This window comes from Ovis canadensis, chromosome 2 (assembly GCF_042477335.2).
Source record: "Ovis canadensis isolate MfBH-ARS-UI-01 breed Bighorn chromosome 2, ARS-UI_OviCan_v2, whole genome shotgun sequence".
NCBI lineage: Eukaryota > Metazoa > Chordata > Mammalia > Artiodactyla > Bovidae > Ovis > Ovis canadensis.
In genome coordinates this window covers 71,243,739-71,264,386 of record NC_091246.1, presented here as the reverse complement: position 1 = coordinate 71,264,386, position 20,648 = coordinate 71,243,739, and the positions used below count along the sequence as shown (strand labels likewise).

The window sequence follows — 20,648 nt, the reverse complement described above, 5'->3', positions numbered from 1 at the left end:
TATGAGAGATTCTGGGTTCATCCACATCTCTGCAAATGACCCACTTTCATTCCTTTTTTGACTGAATGCGTGAAGAGAACAACCAAGTAGAGGGCTGGGATCTGAATCTTGTGCTTTCCTAACTCTTAAAAAATAGGGAAAGAAGAGATTTCCCTTAAGCTGAAGCATCAGAGAGAGAGAAGGAAAATGAGGCAAGAGTAGGGCCCTGGATGTCACGGCTCTGAAGCAATCAACTCTGCCAGACTCCTGACTGGACTTCCACCAACTAGACCCGTGAATTATTCATCAAGTCTAGACAGGAGACTCAGAGCGCTTATCCAGGAGCTTTGGGCATCATAGCTTCTAAGCCAGGCTATTCCCTGGGTAACATGGGTTATTAAGTGAGGATAACAGTGCTTGCCAACTTTCACTGGGCAAGGTGAGGAGCAGCAAATAATGAGGATTTTTAAATACTTGGCAAAATAGAGAAATGAGTCGCAGCACGAATCTTAATTGATAACTTAGAGACAAGTGCATTCGCTCTCACAGTTTGAACTGATGGTGTTGTCCTAGATGAATTCCGTGAATAAATGGAATGTGATCTCTTTGTTACTGGCAGTACATACGAGGAAACAAAGGTCTGGGCTTGGATTCGTGAGAAGGAACTCGGTATATAGGCAAAGCTTCTGAGCCCATGCCAACACAAAATGAGCACATTACAAATATTTGTTCCCTTCTTCTCCCTTCTTTTTTTATCATAGCTCTAACCTAGAGGGCAAAAAAGGGAGAAAGTGGAAATACTTTCTAGAAAATGCTTTTTTAAGAAATCATTTTATAGGAAAATGCTTAAAGGAATTAAAACCCCAAACTCAATATTCCTGCTTATTATTGAAAAAAAACCCCAAACTCAGTATTCCTGCTTATTGTTGAAAACACCAAAAATCCATGGGCATTGTAAATCAAAGGCCATTTACTTAGGATTTCAGACATTCTTTAAAAAAAAAAAAAATCTGTACTTACTTTGTTTCTTAAAAAATCCTCATTTACCATGGCTGCTGAAAAATGCCTCTGGATTTCTATTTTGTGTGGGCTTTTATTCTCAGCTGGTGTCTGGTGTTTCTGTGACCCAAGCAAGGAGTGAGTCCCTGTGACTTTACCACACTCTTTCTTCTGGACACAGATGGAAATGTGATCACTTCAAGGCCCATTGCAAAGGAGCTGGGTCTCTGCCACGGGTCAGCAGCAGTCAGGAGGGTTGCCAAGAGACGGTACAAAACATAAGACCCCTACATCTCCCTCCAGGCTTCTGGAGCAGCCTCCTCCAGCTCAGCTGCTGGGATTTTAGTTCCTTCACTGAAATCCAAACACATCTGTCCCCAGGACAGGAAAGTGCTTATTAAGTGACTTCCTCCATGCTGGCTAGCCTTGTCTTATTCAGCCCTTGAAGACAGTGTGGGGCCTGTGTGAAAAGGGGGCCATTTCAGGAATGGAGGCAAACCCCAGGGATGGGTCACTGGAGTGGAAGCGTGCCAGCCAGCATTGATACCTGTGGGGCAGCCATCAGAGTACTCACTGCTTGGCTTGTCTTTGAAACATCAGCTGCAGCTCAGACAATATCAGATCTCCCTTACGCTTCACCCTTGCATGGGCAGCCTGTACGCCTTCTCTCTCGTTCTTCTGGTTGTTCTTGGGCACAATCCTTTTAATCTGCTTAATATCATAGCACAACAGAAATATTTATCGCTTCATTTGTGTGTCAGTTAGGTGTCTTCAAATATTGATTTTGTCATGATTTCTGTTTTAGAAAGTATGATTTCAACCCCAAATGTAATCTTTTTTTTTGTGAATATATAGGAAGCGTGGTAGTGTCAAGCCAAGGTGGTGGAGGTCAAAAAGGTAAGTCTTCCCCATCAATTGTTAGAATTAGGTTGCCCTGCAGGGCCCTATTCCAGACAGGCCAAGAACCTTCCCGGGATGGGGAAGATCCATGTTCAGGGTCTCTGGGTTAGAATGCTCAGGGGGCAGCTCTTCTCTTCCTCCCATTGTTGCCAGTGGTGCTAACCTCACGGTGGACCCCTAACCCTGAGGCTCCTCATGGAAGCTGGTGCTCTGGGACCCCAGCAGCCGCCACTGCTCCCCTTGAGTCTGTCTCACCCACTCAGTCATTTACCATGGTACCCGAATGGCCATCGTTGCAATGTCCTATTCTTTCAGGGCTATTTTAAACATATTTCCTCATTCTTTTTGGTATTTAATTCCTCATTCCAAATAGAATGCTACCTCTATTCACTTCCTATTGTGGTAAAGAGTTCTCTCACATCCTTTATCCTTCCTCTGACCTTCCAGTTTGTCACACTACAGTTCTCACTCGTCTGCAGTTTCTGACTTTGGAATAGTCACTGTTGAGCCGAGAAGCCTACTATTATTATGTTTCCTTTCTTATTCACTCATTATTTTTCCCTAGAGCTGATAAATTACTTATGTTCAAAAAAACTGTACTTAGTTTTCTCTGTGTGTGTTTTACAGTTTCCCAGCCCTCACTCCAGTACTCTTGCCTGGAAAATTCCATGGACAAAGGAGACAGGTGGCTACAGTCCATGGGATTGCAGAGAGTCAGACATGACTTCACTTTCACTTTCAGCCCCTCTATAAGCCCATAAGATTCAAGGTACGAATTTTTTATTGGACTGTAATTGCTTTATAATGCTGTTAATCTATGCTGTACAATGAAGTGAATCAGCTCTACGTATAATATACCCCTCCCTCCTAGATCTCCCCACAACTCCCCATCACACCCATCTAGTCACCGCAGAGCACTGAGCTGAGCTCCCTGTGCTGGGTAGCAGGGTCCCATTAGCTGTCTGTTTTACACATTGCAGCACATTTGTGTCAATCCCTGTTTCCCAGTTCATCCCAACCCCGTGTCCACACATCCGTTCTCTACATGTGCGCCTCTGTTCCTGCCTTAAGTGACTAAGCGCACCAGGACAATACCGTTTTTCTGGATTCCACATAAATGCATTAGTATACAGTATTTGTTTTTCTCTTTCTGACTTACTTCACTCTGTATAACAGGCTCCAGGTCCATCCATATCTCTACAAATTACCCAATTTTGTTCCTTTTCATGGCTGAGTAATAGTCCATTGCATATATGCACCACCTCTTCCCCATCCACACGTGTTGATGGATATTTAGGTTGTTTCCATGTCTGGGCTATCATAAATAATGCTGCAATGAACATTGGAATGCATATGTCTTTTTTACTTTATTTTTTTATTGAAGGATAATTGCTTTACAGAATTTTGTTGTTTTCTGTCAAACCTCAACATAAATCAGCTGTAGGTATACATATACCCCTCCCTTTGGACCTCGTTACCATCTCCTTCCCCATCTCACCCCTCTAGGTTGATACAGAGCCCCTGTTTGAGTTTCCTGAGCCACACAGAAAATTCCTGTCACTATCTATTTTACATATGGTAATACAAGTCTCCATGTCACTCTTTCCATACATCTTACCCTCTCCTCCCCTCTCCCTATGTCCATAAGTCTATTCTCTGTTTCTCCACTGCTGCCCTATAAATAAATTCTTCAGTACCATTTTTCTAGATTCTGTATATGTGCATTAGAATGTGATATTTATCTTTCTCTTTCTAACTCACTTCACTCTGTATAATTTCTAGGTTCACCCACCTCATCAGAACTGACTCAAATACATCCCTTTTTGTGGCTGAGTAATATTCCATTCTGTATATGTACCACAACTTCTTTATCCATTCATTTGTCGATGAACATCTAGGTTGCTATTGTTCTGGGTTCTAGGACATCTATATAGCATCTAGGACATGCTACTGTTCTAGGACATCTAGGTCCCATGTTCCAGCTATTGTAAATAGTGCTGCAATGAACAATGGGATACATGTGTCTTTTTCAATTTTGGTTTCCTCAGGGTATATGCCTAGGAGTGGGATTGCTGGGTCATATGGTGGTTTTAGTCCTAGTTCTTTAAGGAACCCCCATACCGTCTTTTATGGTGACTGTATCAATTTACACTCCCACCAACAGTGCAAGAGCATTCCCTTTTCTCCACACCCTCTCCAGCATTTGTTTGTAGACTTTTTGATGATGGCCATTCTGACCAGTGTGAGGTGATATCTCATTGTAGTTTTGATTTGCATTTCTCTGATAATGAGTGATATTGAGCATCTTTTCATGTGCTCTTTAGCCATCTGTATGTCTTCTTTGGAGAAATGTCTGTTTAGGTCTTTTTCCCACTTTTTGAGTGGGTTGTTTTTCTGGTATTGAGTTGTATGAGCTGCTTGTATATTTTAGAAATTAATCCTTTGTCAATTGTTTCATTTACTATTATTTTCTCCCATTCTGAGAGTTGTCTTTTCACCTTGCTTATAGTTTCCTTTGCTGTGCAAAAGCTTTTAAGTTTAATCAGGTCCTACTTGTTTACTTTTGTTTTTATTTCCATTACTCTAGTAGGTGGGTCATAGGGGATCTTGCTTTGATTTACGTCATCGAGTATTCTGCCTATGTTTTCCTCTAAGAATTTTATAGTTTCTGGTCTTACATTTAGGTGTGTAATCCATTTTGAGTTAATCTTTGTGTATGGTGCTAGGAAGTGTTCTAATTTCAATCTTTTACATGTAGCTGTCCAGTTTTCCCAGCACCATTTATTGAAGAGGCTGTCTTTGCTGCATTGTATATTCTTGCCTCCTTTGTCAAAAACAAGGTACCCGTAGATGCATGGGTTTATTTTTGGGCTTTCTATCTTGTTCCATTGGTCTATATTTCTGTTTCTGGGCCAGTGCCATACTGTCTTGATGACTGTAGCTTTGTAGTATAACCTGAAGTCAGGAAGGTTTATTCCTTCAGCTCCATTCTTCTTTCTCAAGACTCCTTTGGGTATTTGGGGTCTTTTGTGTTTCCATATGAATTGTGAAATTTTTTGTTCTAGTTCTGTGAAAAATGCCATTGGTAATTTGATAGGGATTGCATTGAATCTGTAGATTGTGTTTGGTAGTATAGTCATTTTCACAATATTGATTCTTCCTATCCAGGAACATGGACTATCTCTCCATCTGTTTATCTCATCTTTGATTTCTTTCATCAGTGTCTTATAATTTTCTGTGTACAGTTCTTTTGTCTCCTTAGGTAAGTTTATTCCTCGTTATTTAATTCTTTTTGTTGCAGTGGTGAATGGGATTGATTCTTTAATTTCTCTTTTTTTTCATTGTTAGTATATAGAAATGTAAGTGATTTTTGTGTATTGATTTTGTATCCTGCAACTTTGCTAAATTCACTGATTAGCTGTAGTAATTTTCTGATACTAGCATATGTCTTTTTGAATTAGAGTCTTCTCAGGGTATGTGACCAGTAGGGTCATACGGTAGCTCCATTTTTAGTTTTTAAAGAAACCCCCATGCTGTTCTCCATAGTGGCTATATCAATTTACATCCCCATCAACCATGCAGGAGGGTTCCCTTTTCTCTATACCCTCTCCAGCATTTTTTGTTTGTAGATGTTTTTAATGATGGTCATTTTAACTGGATGTGAGGGGATATTGAAAGGTTGTTGCTGAACCACAAAAGATGCCAGGATTCTTGGCCTCTGGATCAATCTGGGGCCAGAGATGAGGCTTGATCGCTCAGAGCTTTTGTGTAATAAAGTTTTATTAGAGTATAAAAGAGATAGAGAAAGCTTCTGACATAGACATCAGAAGGGGGCAGAAAGAGTGCCCCCCTGCTAGTCTTTAGCTGAATGCTACATAGCTACTAGCAGTCTGCTAATTAAAGAAAGGAAATGTCTCAAAATTCAGAGAATGGCACCAAGCCCCTCACCCACAACAGGCATTTTGAGAATGTTGTGGCCACGCGTTCCAGGAAACAAACTTACTCAGAAGGACAATGCAGATGGTGGAGTGCAGTTTATTACACCGGTGGACCCAAGGCAGAGTCTCCTCTTAGCCAAGGACCCTGACCAGTTTTTGTGAAAACCTTATATACCTAAGTGTATGTGCTCAATTCCACCTCCCCAAATTCTCTGAAACTAGTCTGAACAAAGAAAAAGAAAGATACAAAGTTAACCCATGATTTGTATGCCTTAAACCCGTGATTCATATGCCTTAAGCCTAGGTAGTTAACAGTGGACAATTATCAACAGGCCTATGGTCATACCCCAATAAACAAAATAGAATTTATGATTCTATTTGGTTACACAGATAATTAGGGTATTCTTTTAGGTGACGGACAGTCTAGGTACAAGCCCTGGGGCTCTTTCATCTGAGGGGTCTGGTTTTCCAGCTGGTATGTTGTTTCTATAGATACAGGGCATATAGTTCAAAGTCCACAGTCTGGCCCAAGATGGAGTCCTGCTTTCAAGATGGAGCCTGTTCTGTCTGTTTCCTCCTTCATTACCCCCTCTTGATGCTCTTAACTCATAGTATGAGCATTACTCATAGGGATATATTGCACCCTGGCTCTCTGACCACCAATTTGGGAGAACGACACCAACCTTTGGGTTACAAAGTTCATAATACTTTGTAAAATGCAGGGTCCACAAAGCAGAACTATCAAAGCAACTATAACAATGGTGAGTATAGTTTTCCACCAATCACCCTTCACCAGATAGGACTGAAGTCCAAAAAGGAATGTTTTCATTTCATGTTGCTTTTACCTGGTTTTTCATGTCATCTAAAGCAGCTGATACATTGGCAGATAAATCAGGAATATATACACAACATTCAAACTTAATTATAGCACACAAGTCCCTCCTTGAGCAGCTGTGAGCATGTCCAAAACCATTCTTTTTTTTTTTTTTTTGAAATTGGTTATTTTTTATTTCCTGAGAAACTCAAGCATTTTGTTGAATTTTAGTGTTGAGCAAAGATTTAAATTTCTCTTTAAGGAGTTTAGAGAAATGACTGTATGAACTTAAGATGTTTGTATTCTTTATGTGATGCTGTGCAGATTGTTTTTATATAGAAGGATGTCACCTACAGCCATATTCAATAAAATAAAAACTGTTGAGGCATGCATATTTCAGCACATCTTTTATACATAAAGAAACTAAAACACAATTTAGTATTGCTATGGTGAGGAGAAGGGGACCACAGAGGATGAGCTGGCTGGATGGCATCACTGACTTGATGGACTTGAGTCTGAGTGAACTCCGGGAGTTGGTGATGGACAGGGAGGCCTGGCGTGCTGCAATTCATGGGGTCGCAAAGAGTCGGACACAACTGAGCGACTGAACTGAACTGATGGTGTTGAAATTCTTAATAAAAAGATGGCCCATATCTATGTGTACAATATTCTTTAATTAATTGTACTTTAGTCTTTTTTACATTTTACTTTACTTTACAATACTGTATTGGTTTTGCCATACATCAACATGAATCCGCCACGGGTGTACATGAGTTCCCAATCCTGAACCCCCCTCCCACGACCCTCCCCATACCATCTCTCTGGGTCATCCCAGTGCACCAGCCCATTCTATTTTGAATTACTGCTTTTCTCATTTAGATTTGTTCTTCATTTAAGGCTTGGATGGCTTTAGCACTATCTAGGAGGGCCTGTTTTGTGAAATTAGTCAAGGCTTCTACTTTAATCATTATAGCTGTTGTCCCTACAGAAGGTACAAATAAGGCAGCAGTATGCTCATACCACTGAAACACAGACTTTGTCCACCTAGCATGTAAATAAGGTAGATTTACCGGGGCTTGTTGTAGGTTAGGTTTTATGCTGCCGTGGGCAAAAGTGAATCCCAGTGTGCAGCGGCCTACCCAGCTGATTGGTAACCAGGACCAAAGGTTAGGCCCACAAAGCCATTGTGTTCCGTTGGGCGCCACCCAGCGGATTCCAGGGTTATATTTCCAATCAGAGCCTGGCCAGTGGATGGACTGGTTGGGGTGGTATGTGACTTCGAATGTTTGTTTACATTGTTCGGGGGATAGATACCCCATGTATTTTAGTTCTTTTAGGTCTAATGGATGGTCACCGAACCCTACCTTTTGTTCTTTTTGTTCCAGAATATAGCGGTAGGAGTAATTAATTGACCCTTTTCTGGGGTCATCCAGAAATATTCATCCCAGACTTGGTAGAATTGTTCAACATACCTAGAGGTCTGTCCTTCCTTGCTGGTCAGGGAGATTTTTTCCTTTTTGTTCTTTAAATATGAGGTATAGGCTTTTCTTACTTCTACGAAACTGATGTTTACATCAAATGTAACCCCATGAGCCAAGTCTATTGACTGTAGGTCTGGCTTACACCAAGAGAGCAAGGAGAGATTATGGTTGACAAGAGGAAGGAAAGTCTCTTTTTGTTGTCCTAGGAAAGAGCATAGTGGTTTAAAATCTCCTTGGCGGAGCGGTGACACCCAGCAAGGAAGTCCATCCATCACAGACGGAGGCATAGCCCCACATACCCAGCAGTTGGAGGTGTTGTGGAAGGCCGCGTGGGAATGTGTCCATGAGATGAAAACATTGTCCTGAGTTGAAACAGAAGTTAAATTCAAAATCACGTTGATGAGGCCAAGCAGCAGGAGTTGATTATGCAGCTTCATCCTGAAGGGGCTCATCCAGGATCTTTTCCTTTTTCTTCTTAAGGATGATCTTAATCTCTCGAGGGTCAGTGGGGTCCCTCTGCTCAGTCCACTCAGCATTTTCTGGGTCTGCGTGGTATGTTCTCTTCATCCTCATGTGGTGGATCCAGGGAGTGACACCTGCAACTTTAACTGCCGTAGGGGTGGTTAGCACAACAGTATATGGACCCTTCCAATGTGGGCCAAGGAGTTGTGTTTCCAGCCCTTGACCCACACCTGATCCCCAGGCACAAATTCGTGAATCTGTTCCCCAGTGGGGAAACGGCACCCTTTCTTGCACAAACTTAGTTACCTGATTTATTACCTTACCCAGTTGTTCCAATGGCTGTGAAATCTCATCTCCCCTTACCTGAGGCAAATTTGTTGACATCTGTTTTATTATGGGAGGGGGCCTCCCATACACAATTTCATACAGAGAATAGCCATGGGACCATGGGGTCATCCTGAGTCTGAGCAGAGCCGTCAGACACAAGCCCACCCAGGAGTAGTCAGGCTCTATGACCCACTTGGAGAGTGTCTCTTTTAAGTGTCCAGTTGGTTCCTTCCACCATCCCAGAACTCTGGGGCCTATATGCTGTGTGTAATTTCCACTTGATGTTTAAAGTTTTGCTTACTTGTACTAAATCAGCTATGAAATCTGGGCCATTGTCCAATCCAATGCTGATAGGAAATCCAAATCTGGGAACTATCTCCCTAAGCAGGCACTGGGTTACTTCTGATGCTCTTTCAGTCCGGGTAGGAAAAGCTTCTACCCATCCCGAGAATGTACATACCATGACCAGCAGGTAACAGTAGTGTTGATGAGGTTTCATTTCAGTGAAGTCCACTTCCGGGTGTTCAAAGGGCAGCATACCTTTTGGCTAAATCCCCAGAAGTTTCTGTGTCTAGAGGCAGCATTGACCTGTGAGCAGGCAGTGCAGTTCTGAGATTCCGTCCTGCATAGGGAAGAGAGGTAGGGAATCAAGAAATATTTTCAAATTAGCTCTTCCAGTTTATCAGGCCTAGATGGGTCGCTTGGTGTGTTTGGCTTACCAGAGTGGGTGCCAGCTCCTCTGGTACCAATAATTTGCCACTTGGCAATTCCCACCATCGCTTTTCAGTCTTGATGGCCCCTTCTGCTTTGGCTAGTTGGTTTTGGGCTTCGGTGTATTTTGGAGAGTCCAGTGTTAGCTCAGGCAGCTCTGCCAATACGAGAGCTTTAATAGGGACTTCACTTGTCACCCCCAAGCCCTCGGCTGCTTGTTTAATGGTCATATCTGCCAGTCTGTTTCCCTGAGCCTGGGGGGTATCCTCTTTTTGATGTCCTCGGCAGTGTATGACTGCAACCCTTTCTGGTTCCCAGGCAGCATCTAATAGGGTCTTAATTTCTTCCTTATTTTTAATATCTTCTTCACTAGTTGTCAAAAGGCCTCTCTCCTTATATAGACCCCTGTGTACATGTAGTATGGCAAAAGCATACCTGGAGTCTGTATAAATGTTTGTCTTCTTACCTTTTGACAGCTGGAGGGCCCGAATTAGAGCATATAGTTCAGCCCGTTGAGCAGACCAGTGTGATGGCAGAGAGCTAACCTCAACGATGGTTTCTTCCATGACTACTGCATATCCTGACAGTTGTTGTCCTTGTTTCACCAGGCTGGTGCCATTGGTGTATAGGACCAAATCTTGGTCCAGGATTGGCTGGTCTCTCAAGTCAGGGCTGCTGGCATATTTCCTTGCAATCATGTGAGGGCCCACCTTCTCCCACAAGAAAGAGAGCAGCCAGATTCAGGGCCTGACAAGGCTCAATAGTAACATGGGGCATAACAGTCCCTGGTATTGAGTAATCTGGGATGTTGACAGCCATTTATGGGGGTCCCCTTGCAGAAGAGTGTTGACCTCATGCAGGACTTTTACGATCAAATCTTGGCCCAAAGTCAGCTTGGTTGCCTCCAGACCAGTAAGGCAACTGCAGCAACTTCCCATAAGCATCCTAGCCACCCAGTGGCAACACTGTCCAGCCATTTTGGGAGATAAGCCACAGGTCTGTCCCATGTCCCATAGCCACCTTGTCCTTTTCAGTCACATGAATAGTAAATGGCTGAGCAAGGTCTGGCAGTCCCAAGGTGCCTGCTGACGTAATTGTACTGGGTTTAAGCTCTATTACCAGTGGGACTTGTTTTGGGGGGCTGCGGGGGGCAAGGGGTGTTGTCTTCCACTCAGACCTCAGGGAATTGTTGAGTTAACTCTCTCTCTCGACTGTTTAGCCCATCCAGTTTTCCCTCTGGGAGATCGTGCAACTTCCATTCATCCTGAGGGGTTACCGAGAGGAAGAGTAAATAGATGGTTGAGCCCATTCGTAGAGTGGGTCTTTTGTGGAAGGGGGGGAAGGTCACTTGTGCCCCCAATTTAGACAGCAAGTCTCTTCCCAACAAAGGTATTGGGTTCAGGGATGTATATAAATTCATGAGTAACTTGGTGTCCCCCCCATCTGACATTTTTGCGGTAGGCTTGAGACACAAAGGCTGCATTTATTACCATCTGAGACCCAGCAGCCTCTGGATCTATTGGCGTATAAAGTCTACAGGCCTCGCACAGTCTTTCGTAGAATTCAGAGGGTGATTCGCTTTCCCTTTGAATCACTTGGGAGGGTTTTGCCCTACTTATAGGTTTTCGGGCCCCACTCTTGAGACCTTGTAAAATAGCCACCCGATATCTCTCCAGGTGGCCCCTCCCTTTCTCTGTGTTACAGTCCCAGTTGGGCCTCTCATTAGGGGTGGCTAGTTCTGCCCACTGCTGCAGGTTTGCAGTACACTCGGGTGCTATTTCTCTTAACCACTTTCTGGCCTCAGTTAGGATCCTGTGTCTTTCCCCAGTGCTGAAAAGGGAGACTAGTAGTTGGATTATGTCATCCCATGTAGGGCGGTGGGTTTGAAAAATAATCTCCATTAGCCTAATCATGGCTTGTGGCTCCTCCGAGTATGGTGGAGTGTGCCTCTGCCAGTTTAATATATCCGTAGAGGAAAATGGCTGGTAATAATAGGCTACAGGGCACGGATGGTAGTGCCCACATGCTTCCTGAACCGGAGGCTGTTGTAGCTCTCTGAGGAGCATCTGTAGTAGGGTACTTTCCCCCTGTTCCTTGGCAGAGCGCAGCCTCTGTCTAATTCCTGTGTTTTCTTCCCCCTTTCCATCAATACTCACCAGGAGAGATGGGTACAATCTAGGAGATCCAGCTGAGGTGGAATCCCGGGGGCGTTGACCAGAGGTCTCCATCGCTGGGATCAGAGCCTGCCGAAATGGTGGCTCTATGATCTCCGGGAGAGCTGGCGGAGGAGGAGCGGCTGCTGCAGGAACTTCATCTGGCCCTGGATTGGGCATTAAGGCGGACTCCGGCCCTGGTGGAGCACTGGGAGGCAGGTGCATCATTATCCAGTATGGCAGAGAAGTCAGGTCATCACTGTCCAAATCCTGTAGAATTTCTTTTTATTTATTCAGTCAATTTTTGTGCCATTAATATTTTTCCTTTTCCCTTCTGGATACAGAACCTCATCCAAGGAGGAGGGTCTTGAGCTAACCCTAGCCATGAGTCAACATATGGATATTGATCCAGGTGTCCCAGCTCTCCTGAGACTTACTCTATAGACTGCTTCCACTATTTTTAAGTTCATGGTGTCCTCTGGTGGCCATCTTACTCCCACAGGGGCCATTTGACCTCACAGAGTATGTGGAGGTGGTTAGGTGTCTTCTTCACCTCATAGTCTCCTCCAAATCCCTTCTTTAAATTTTTAGTCATGCACTCCAATACAGTTGCCTTAGATTCACTTCCCCCATCTTGCTTACCTTCTCAGACCTTCTTCTACTTTTCCTTTTCATTCTGTCTATGAAGTTCTTTGTACCCTATGTACTTCTGATATTTCCACTCAATGAAACACTTAAATTGCCATTCTACCTCCTTCCTAATTGGGATGAGAAGAGCCTTACCTGCCAGATCCCAGAGGGAGAAGGGGGATTGGCGTCTTTACCTGCTGGTCAGCACGGCTGAACCAGAACACCACATGGTCCAAGACTGTTTCTCCCTAACTTTTTAAGTCCGTTCTGCGTTGATCAGGTGCGGATGAAAACACAGATGGGTTAAATATCCCATGTCTCAGGCCATCTCCAGAAAAGCCCATTCATACTCCTTCTTCTAGCCTGATAATTCTGAGGGGGTCAAAAATTTCACAGCAGATGGGACACCTCCTTGGGGAGGGCAGAGTACGAGCACACAAAGACCAAGTTTCCTCTCCTAATAATCCCCTGGCAATTGCTTGGTAATAATTTTCCCCAAGACGGCATGGACACCACCTCCTAAATGACCTTCACAAATTTCCTTCCTAAGCCCTAACACGCTTATCTACCTGTGTACCAAGCAATCGCCACTACCTGCTGACTCCAGGCTCCTGTGGGTCCGTGCCCCTTCTAGTCCCTCCCGGGGGGGTGATCAGGCCCCCTCTTCCACCCTGCTGGGTGGGTTCCTCCTCACCTGACTGCTCAGTTCCCCTGCTGCCATCCACTACCTGCTAATGTGAAAGGTCCAGGTGTTGAGAAGCAGAATCCTTCCAGAAGGGCGAGGCACCTTCCCTCTCCAGAAGATTCAAGCCGCAAGGCCGCGGAGTAGTCCCAAATGGGACTTGTCTCCTCAAAGTGAGTTTCCTGCCAGCGCACCAAATGTTGTAGCCACGCGTTCCAGGAAACAAACTTACTGGAAGGACAATGCAGATAGTGGAGTGCAGTTTATTACACCGGCGGACCCAAGGCAGAGTCTCCTCTTAGCCAAGGACCCTGACCAGTTTTTGTGAAAACCTTATACGCCCTAAGTGTCGTGCTCAAATCCACCTCCCCAAATTCTCTGAAACTAGTCTGAACAAAGGAAAAGAGAGATACAATCAAAGTTAACCTGTGATTTGTATGCCTTAAGCCTAAGTAGTTAACAGTGGACAATTATCAATAGGCCTGTGGTCATACCCTAATAAGCATAATAAAATTATAATTGTTTGGTTACACAGATAATTAGGGTATTCTTTTAGGTGACAGAGAGTCTAGGTATGAGCCCTGGGGCTTTTCCATCTGGGGGGTCTGGTTTTCCAGTTGGTATGTCGTTTGCGTAGATACAGGGCATATAGCTCAAAGCCCACAGTCTGGCCCAAGATGGAGTCCTGCTTTCAAGATGGAGCCTGTTCTGGCTGTTTCCTCCTTCAAGATAACCTTGGCACCAGGTGAGTCATCCTGGGCCATAAAATGATTGACATGAATCTTGAAGAAAGGCAGATCTCCATACAAATATATAGTTTCATTAACATAGATTAGGAGAACAATGTATGAGTATAACATACTGGTTTGTCAAGTCTTCTGCCCATTTTTTGATTTTCTTTTTTTTTCTTTTTTTGAGATTAATCTCTTGTCAGTCTCTTCATTTGAAAATATTTTCTTCCATTCTGAAATAACTATGAGGGAAGTACATTGTGACCCAATTTTATAGATAGAAAACGTGAAGCACAGGGAGGCTCTCTGTCTGACCACAGTGGCAGAGGAAGGATTTGAGCCCAGCCAATCTGGCTTCTGCATCCACGTTCCCAACTCCAACAAGATAGCCTTTGAAAAAACTATGTAAGCGAACCAACCAGATAAGCAGTTGGTAAATGTTTTTTAAATAGAGCTCTTTCTCCTGTATGTCCCTGTCCTCTCACATTCATCTGGATTGCTTACTTACTACAGCTGTCTCTGCTATCATAGTAGGGTTTATTTTTACTATTTTCTGGGGAATTTCCTATATCTCCTTTCTGTATTGATTCTTTGTTTTCTGGATATCATTTCTTCTTTCTTGGTGTATCTTATTGCTTCAGTGGGAAGTAAGGAGATCAAACTAGTCAACCCTAAAGGAAATCAACCCAGAATACTCACTGGAAGGAAAGTTGCTGTAGCTCCCCAATACTTTGGCCACCCAATGGAAAAGACCTTGATGCTGGGAAAGATTGAAAGAATGGGGGTGGCAGAGGATGAGATGGCTAGATAGCATCACCAGTTTGATGGACTTGAATTTGAGCAAACTCCTGGACATAGTGGAGGACAGAGGAGCCTAGCGTGCTGCAGTCCATGAGATTGCAAAGAATTGGATACAACTTGGCTGCTGAATAACAACAAGACCTTTAGAAGACTTCTTGAGAAAAGGTACATGGGAGAGAAGTACTTTCTAGATCTTAAATGTCAGAAAATGTTTGTATTCTAGTTTGATAGCACTGGATATGGTGGTCACTGCCTTCTTATTCTAGGTATATCTGTGACTTGTTTTTTTTCTCTTTCTTGAAACTTTTACTATCTTCCTGATATTCTAAAATTTACAACTTGGTGGGTCTTTTCTCATTTATTGTGCTGGGTGCTCAATAGGACTTTTCTGCAGGTCCATAAAATGTTCTTGTAATATTCCTTTTGACATTTTTCCCTTCTGGATCCTTACCATAGGATGTTGGGCCTCTTGATTTAAACCTTCTAGTTTAACCTTGTTTTCTCTTCTAGATTTTAAAGATTTTGAGATATTTTCTTATTTTCCATATATATATAAACATATAAATATATTTTTATCCATATAATTTTAAATTTAAATTAAAATTTTATATTTTTAAAACTTTATTATGCTAATAAAAGTGTCTGCTTATTCCTTTTTCTTCATAGTGTTGTAACCAAGGACCCCAACCAGTTTTTGTGAAAACCTCATATACCCTAAGTGTATGTGCTCAAACCTACCTCCCCAAATTCTCTGAAACTAGTCTGAACAAAGGAAAAGAAAGATACAATCAAAGTTAACCCATGATAATGATACGTATGCCTTAAACCCGTGATTCATATCCCTTAAGCCTAGGTAGTTAACAATGGACAATTATCAATAGGCCTGTGGTCATACCCCAATAAGCATAAGAGAATTTATGATTCTGTTTGGTTACACAGATAATTAGGGTATTCTTTTAGGTGACAGAGAGTCTAGGTATGAGTCCCGGGGCTCTTCCATCCGGGGGGTGGAGGGGGGGCTCTGGTTTTCCAGTTAGTATATCATTTCCACAGATACAGGGCATATAGCTCAAAGTCCACAGTCCGGCCCAAGATGGAGTCCTGCTTTCAAGATGGAGCCTATTCTGTCTGTTTCCTCCTTCAATAGTATCCTGACCTTGTTTTAACAATAGCTTATCCTCTCTTTCTGAGGTCATTAAATATAATTCTATTAAAGTTTTCTTTTTAGTGTGCTATGTCTTTTGAGTTTTCTTTCTTCCTTGCTTCCATTTTGATGTCTTTTACTTCAGACTTTTTCTTCAACTGTCAAGTAATCATTGGTTTTCTGTACTTATTTTTTTTTAAGGTTAGGTTAAAATAAATTCTGGATGCTTCGGGTGCTTAGACTTGTTTTGTTGACTGTACAGTGCATGGTAGAATAGCTGGGTGATGAGTTGGCTTTTTAATTGAGAGATTTCTAAATGTCAGGACCTATAGGATTTAATGTATATCTAAGCATATAATGTATTTATTTATGTAAAATTAAAGTCTTGAGAAGACTGAGACAATTTCTATTATGGCAGCACAAACAACTAAAAATTCAATGTGAGGCATGTGGTTCCTAAAACGCCTCCTGCTCTGTCTGCAGCTTCAACTCTGTCTCCCCACTATATTGCTTATCAAATTCTTCCCCACTACTAAATTCATACTCATCTTAAGGTAGAGCTGTTTGGTTCTTGCTGACCTACGTCCTCAGAATTCTCTTTCTACCTGTATTCAGCTTTATAAGTTATTTTCCTACAGGAAGGCAGTCTAACCAATAGAAGAATCATTCTTCAGTTTCTGCCACATACAGAAACATCAACTGTTGAGGTTAAAAAACCTAATAGTTACATGATAGTTATTATAAACTTGACTTCTGGATTGATGCCAATTTATATAATATCCTTATATTATATTCTGATTAGATCCATTCTAATTAGATCTATTCTAATCATTAAGATAATTACATACATATTAATTACATTTATCTTGATGTACATTCGTCTCCTTTTTCAGTGATTCTGCTGAAACCACATGTTTGTTTATCCTCTTGATGAAATTTTCTACATATTGGAACAGGTGACTAACCTAGCCTAGCCTAGGTGACTAGGCTGTCCTGGATAGGACTTTCAATTCAACGCTTTAGACCTCTCAACAATACATTTGCCAGGAATTCCTCCCCCAGTCCTCAAGATCTAGAAACACAGTAGTGATAGACATAGCTGGATCCTTAAACATGATTTCCTTCGTGTGGAATCAAATACTTGATTTTCTGGTGTTATTATAACTAGACCTCCTCAGTTCAGTTCAGTCGCTCAGTCATGTCTGACTCTTTGCGATCCCATGAATCGCAGTACGCTAGGCCTCCCTGTCCATCACCATCTCCCAGAGTTCACTCAGACTCACGTCCATTGAGTCCATGATACCATCCAGCCATCTCATCCTCAGTCGTCCCCTTCTCCTCCTGCCCTCAATCCCTCCCAGCATCAGGGTCTTTTCCAATGAGTCAACTCTTTGCATGAGGTGGCCCCAGTACTGGAGCTTCAGCTTTCGCATCATTCCTTCCAAAGAAATCCCAGGGTTGATCTCCTTCAGAATGGACTGGTTGGATCTCCTTGCAGTCCAAGGACAGCATTTAATACACTGGATTGCTTTTTGCATCTTAAAGTTTCCCTTGGTAGCACATTTTCCTGGTTGTGTTTCTATCTCCTATCACACTAGCCACTCTTTCCTCTCCTCCTTTATTAGGTTGACCTCCTCAAGGTCAAGAGTACTCCAGGATCCTGTTTACTCACCCCATCTCTACTGTCTATCAGGTCTCTTTAGGTGATTCCATCTAGTTCATATTTTTACACTAATGACTCCTGCACATTTATCTTCAACTCTATTGTATCTCCAGACTTCCCTGGTGGCTCAATGGTAAAGCATCATCCTGCCAACGCAGGAGACTTGGGTTCAATCCCTGGGTTGGGAAGATCCCCTGGAGAAGGAAATGGCAGCCCACTCCAGTATGCTTGCCTGGAAAATCCCATGGACAGAGGAGCCTAGCAGGCTATAGTCCATGGGGTCACAAAAGCCACACGCAGTTAAACAATATATTGTATTTTCATGACTCCTGACTCTAGTTGCCTACTCTCACATCTTTATACAGATGTTCAATAGACATCCAGTGCTTAGCATGACCACTGTCAAACTCCAGAGTCACTGCTATCTGTACACATCCTAACTGGCCTTTATGTATTTCTTCCCATTTTGGAAAATGGCACCAACATCCAGCCACTTGCTCAAGCTCCAAATCTGAGAATTACCCTTGAATTCTTCTTTCACTTAACCCACAAAAGCCATTTATTTATAAATACTATTGATTCTACTCCCATAAATGTCTTAAATCTGTCCAATTTTCTGCATTTTCTTGACTCTTACCTTAAAGAGATCATAGTATTTCTTCTAGACTACTGCAGTAGCTTCTTACCTGGGATACCTGCTTCCAGGCTTGTACATAGCAATCCTGGTAAACTTTTAGAGTCATAAAGCGGACCATGCTTCTGTCTGAAATCCTCCAAACTCTTTATGATTTACAGAACCATACATGTTCTCACTTGTCTATCAATCCTTCATTTGGTTCCTCACAACACAAGCTCATTCCTTCCTTAGAGTCATTGAACCAGCTCTTCTGCCTAGGAGCTTCTCTCATTCTCACAGGCACATTCAATAATCTCATGTAAAAAGTCACCTCCTCAGAGAATCCTTCATAGGGGACCCACCTAGACTACTCATTCAATCACTTTCTTTACCATCAGCCTATTTTTAATTCTTTGGGTAACACTTATCACTGTCTGATACTTTTCTTTCTTGTCCAGCCCCCACCGCTCCTTGAGAAAAGTGACCTCATCAGTTGCATTCAGCTTGTATCATTAGTACCTGGATCTACAAACAAACAAACAAAAAAAAATCACTCAATGCCTATTTGTTGAATGGATGAATAGACGGATGAAAGGCATCTTAGAGGTCAGCTAGTCCAACCTCTTCACTTTTAGAGGTAAGAAACCAGAGAGAAAAGCAACTTGCTAAAGGTGCTTATAGTTATCTTGCTATTTGGCTTACTTTTAAAAATTTGTTCATTGTTTTAGTGACCTCAGCCACATCCCAAAGCAGCTATCTTTAATTACGCTCTTGGCTCTACCAATTTCATCTGTTTATCATCTCACCCTACGGTCATATCTTATTAGCATTATCTCACCTGAGGGTGCTTTGGACAGGAGCCAACTATATGTTCTATTGTCAGCTGCCATTCACACAGGTCATAATTTCCTGGGGCAGTCATAAGCTTTGTTTATAAACTTGGAGAACTGACTTTTTAGATGTTTTCTCCTGCTGATCCACTAAAATCCCACCTTCTTACCAAACTAAATACTTGATAGTTTCTGTATATGGGTAGAATTGTAAATCTAGCATGTTTACAGGGTAATTATGGTTTGGTAGAAAGAGCTTTGCCTTGGGAAACCTGGGTTTTCTCCATTTCTATTACTCAGAAGTTGTCTGAGTTTAAGCAAGCCCTTAATACTCTAAGCTTCAATCTCGTAGCCTGTCCAGCTTTGCTGTGAGCAAGGAAACAACAAAAATGATAACAAAACCCAAACAACCAACAGCCAACTGTCTTCACTTCCTCTCTCTCTTCCTCTATTTGGAATAATAAATATGAACATTCACTTTACAAGGATTAAGTGAATTCATTAATAATCCAGTTAGTTGGATTGAATCAACTCATGAACGTGAAAACATTTTGCTAAGTGTACAATGCAATGCAGCCACAAGGGATTCAGTGTAAGGGATTGCTTACGTTAATCAGTCTCTAATGTTTTAAAAATACAGCCCTCAGTAATTGTGATTTTGGTTAAGTCCCTGTTTGTTACATATCAGACTTTCAAAGCAGCAGTCTTCTTATCCAATATACTTCTGAATACTTTTAATGACTCTTTAATATAAGTATTATGTTCACTGTAACTAATCCAAATGGTCTAAAATGAAAATGGAAAGTTCTACTCTTTCACTTCAAGTCCCACAAGTATAAGCCCCAGACATAAGCAGTTAGCATTAGCTTCTTAGTTACTACCACTACTACTCATAACAGCTCATACTAACGTAATAGCTCACATAATTAGTAGTTTAGTATTATTATGTGAATCCAAGATTGTTATAAGCACTTTTCATAGGAGTTCATTTTGATGCTCACAATGACTCTACTGCTTACATATTACTGCTACCCTCATTTTATACGTGAACAAGCTGAGGCACAGAATTGGGACGCTAATTGCCCAGTGTCACACAAGCGTTTGAGTTCAGGCAGACTGGCTCCAAAGTTCATGCTCCCAGTCACTATGAAGAGTATATCTCAGAAATCTTCCATTTGTGTGTATAGAGATCTGTATAATTTGAGTACTTACAGAACACTCCATTGTATGATGTAGCTTATCAACTCCTATCTTATGAGAATTTTTATTCTCTTCCAGATTTTTCATTACTAGAAATAAACTGCAAAAAATTAAACCATCATGGACAACCTAGTGCTTTTGTGTGAGTGGGTGTCTATGGCATATGCAGCTGAAACAAAGGAGGTATACACTAACCTTTTTTGAGGAACACCACCACGTTGCCTTGCATAAAGAGCACTTATATTCACCTGGAGTCTACCAATCACCAGAATCACTGTGAGAACCAGTTATTTTTATGTGCTTCTGTTTTTTCCTCTGTGTTTTACATCTGATTGCTCTGCTGTTTGACAAGGAATTTTACCACCCGGTAGATGCAGCATGTGGGGAAAACGCCTGTTCCTGTGGGGTGACGTCTCTGCTTCTGGGCATAAGGTGAGGAGGCATCTGGTGACCTCCCTGCTTGTGCTGCCTGGTACCCTGAGGCTCTGCAGAAATTACTGTGCGATCGTTCACCTTGGCTCAGCCTGAGAGCTACTGTGACAGATTTATTGGCTCTGAAACATTTATCCAAGCAGAACCTCTAAACC

At 42.2% G+C, this 20,648-nt stretch overlaps 1 long non-coding RNA gene across 3 annotated transcripts in view; it reads left to right on the top strand.

The window, feature by feature from the left end:
- LOC138433573 (uncharacterized) overlaps window positions 1-20,179 on the top strand; it is a 315,433-nt gene extending 295,254 nt beyond the window's left edge. For all 3 annotated transcript variants that reach the window (XR_011254360.1, XR_011254362.1, XR_011254361.1), the window contains 4 exons: window positions 1,834-1,875; window positions 2,506-2,647; window positions 18,490-18,668; window positions 20,140-20,179. This is a non-coding gene — a long non-coding RNA (uncharacterized lncRNA). The remainder of the gene's footprint in view (window positions 1-1,833; window positions 1,876-2,505; window positions 2,648-18,489; window positions 18,669-20,139) is intronic.
- Window positions 20,180-20,648: the final 469 nt, after the last annotated feature.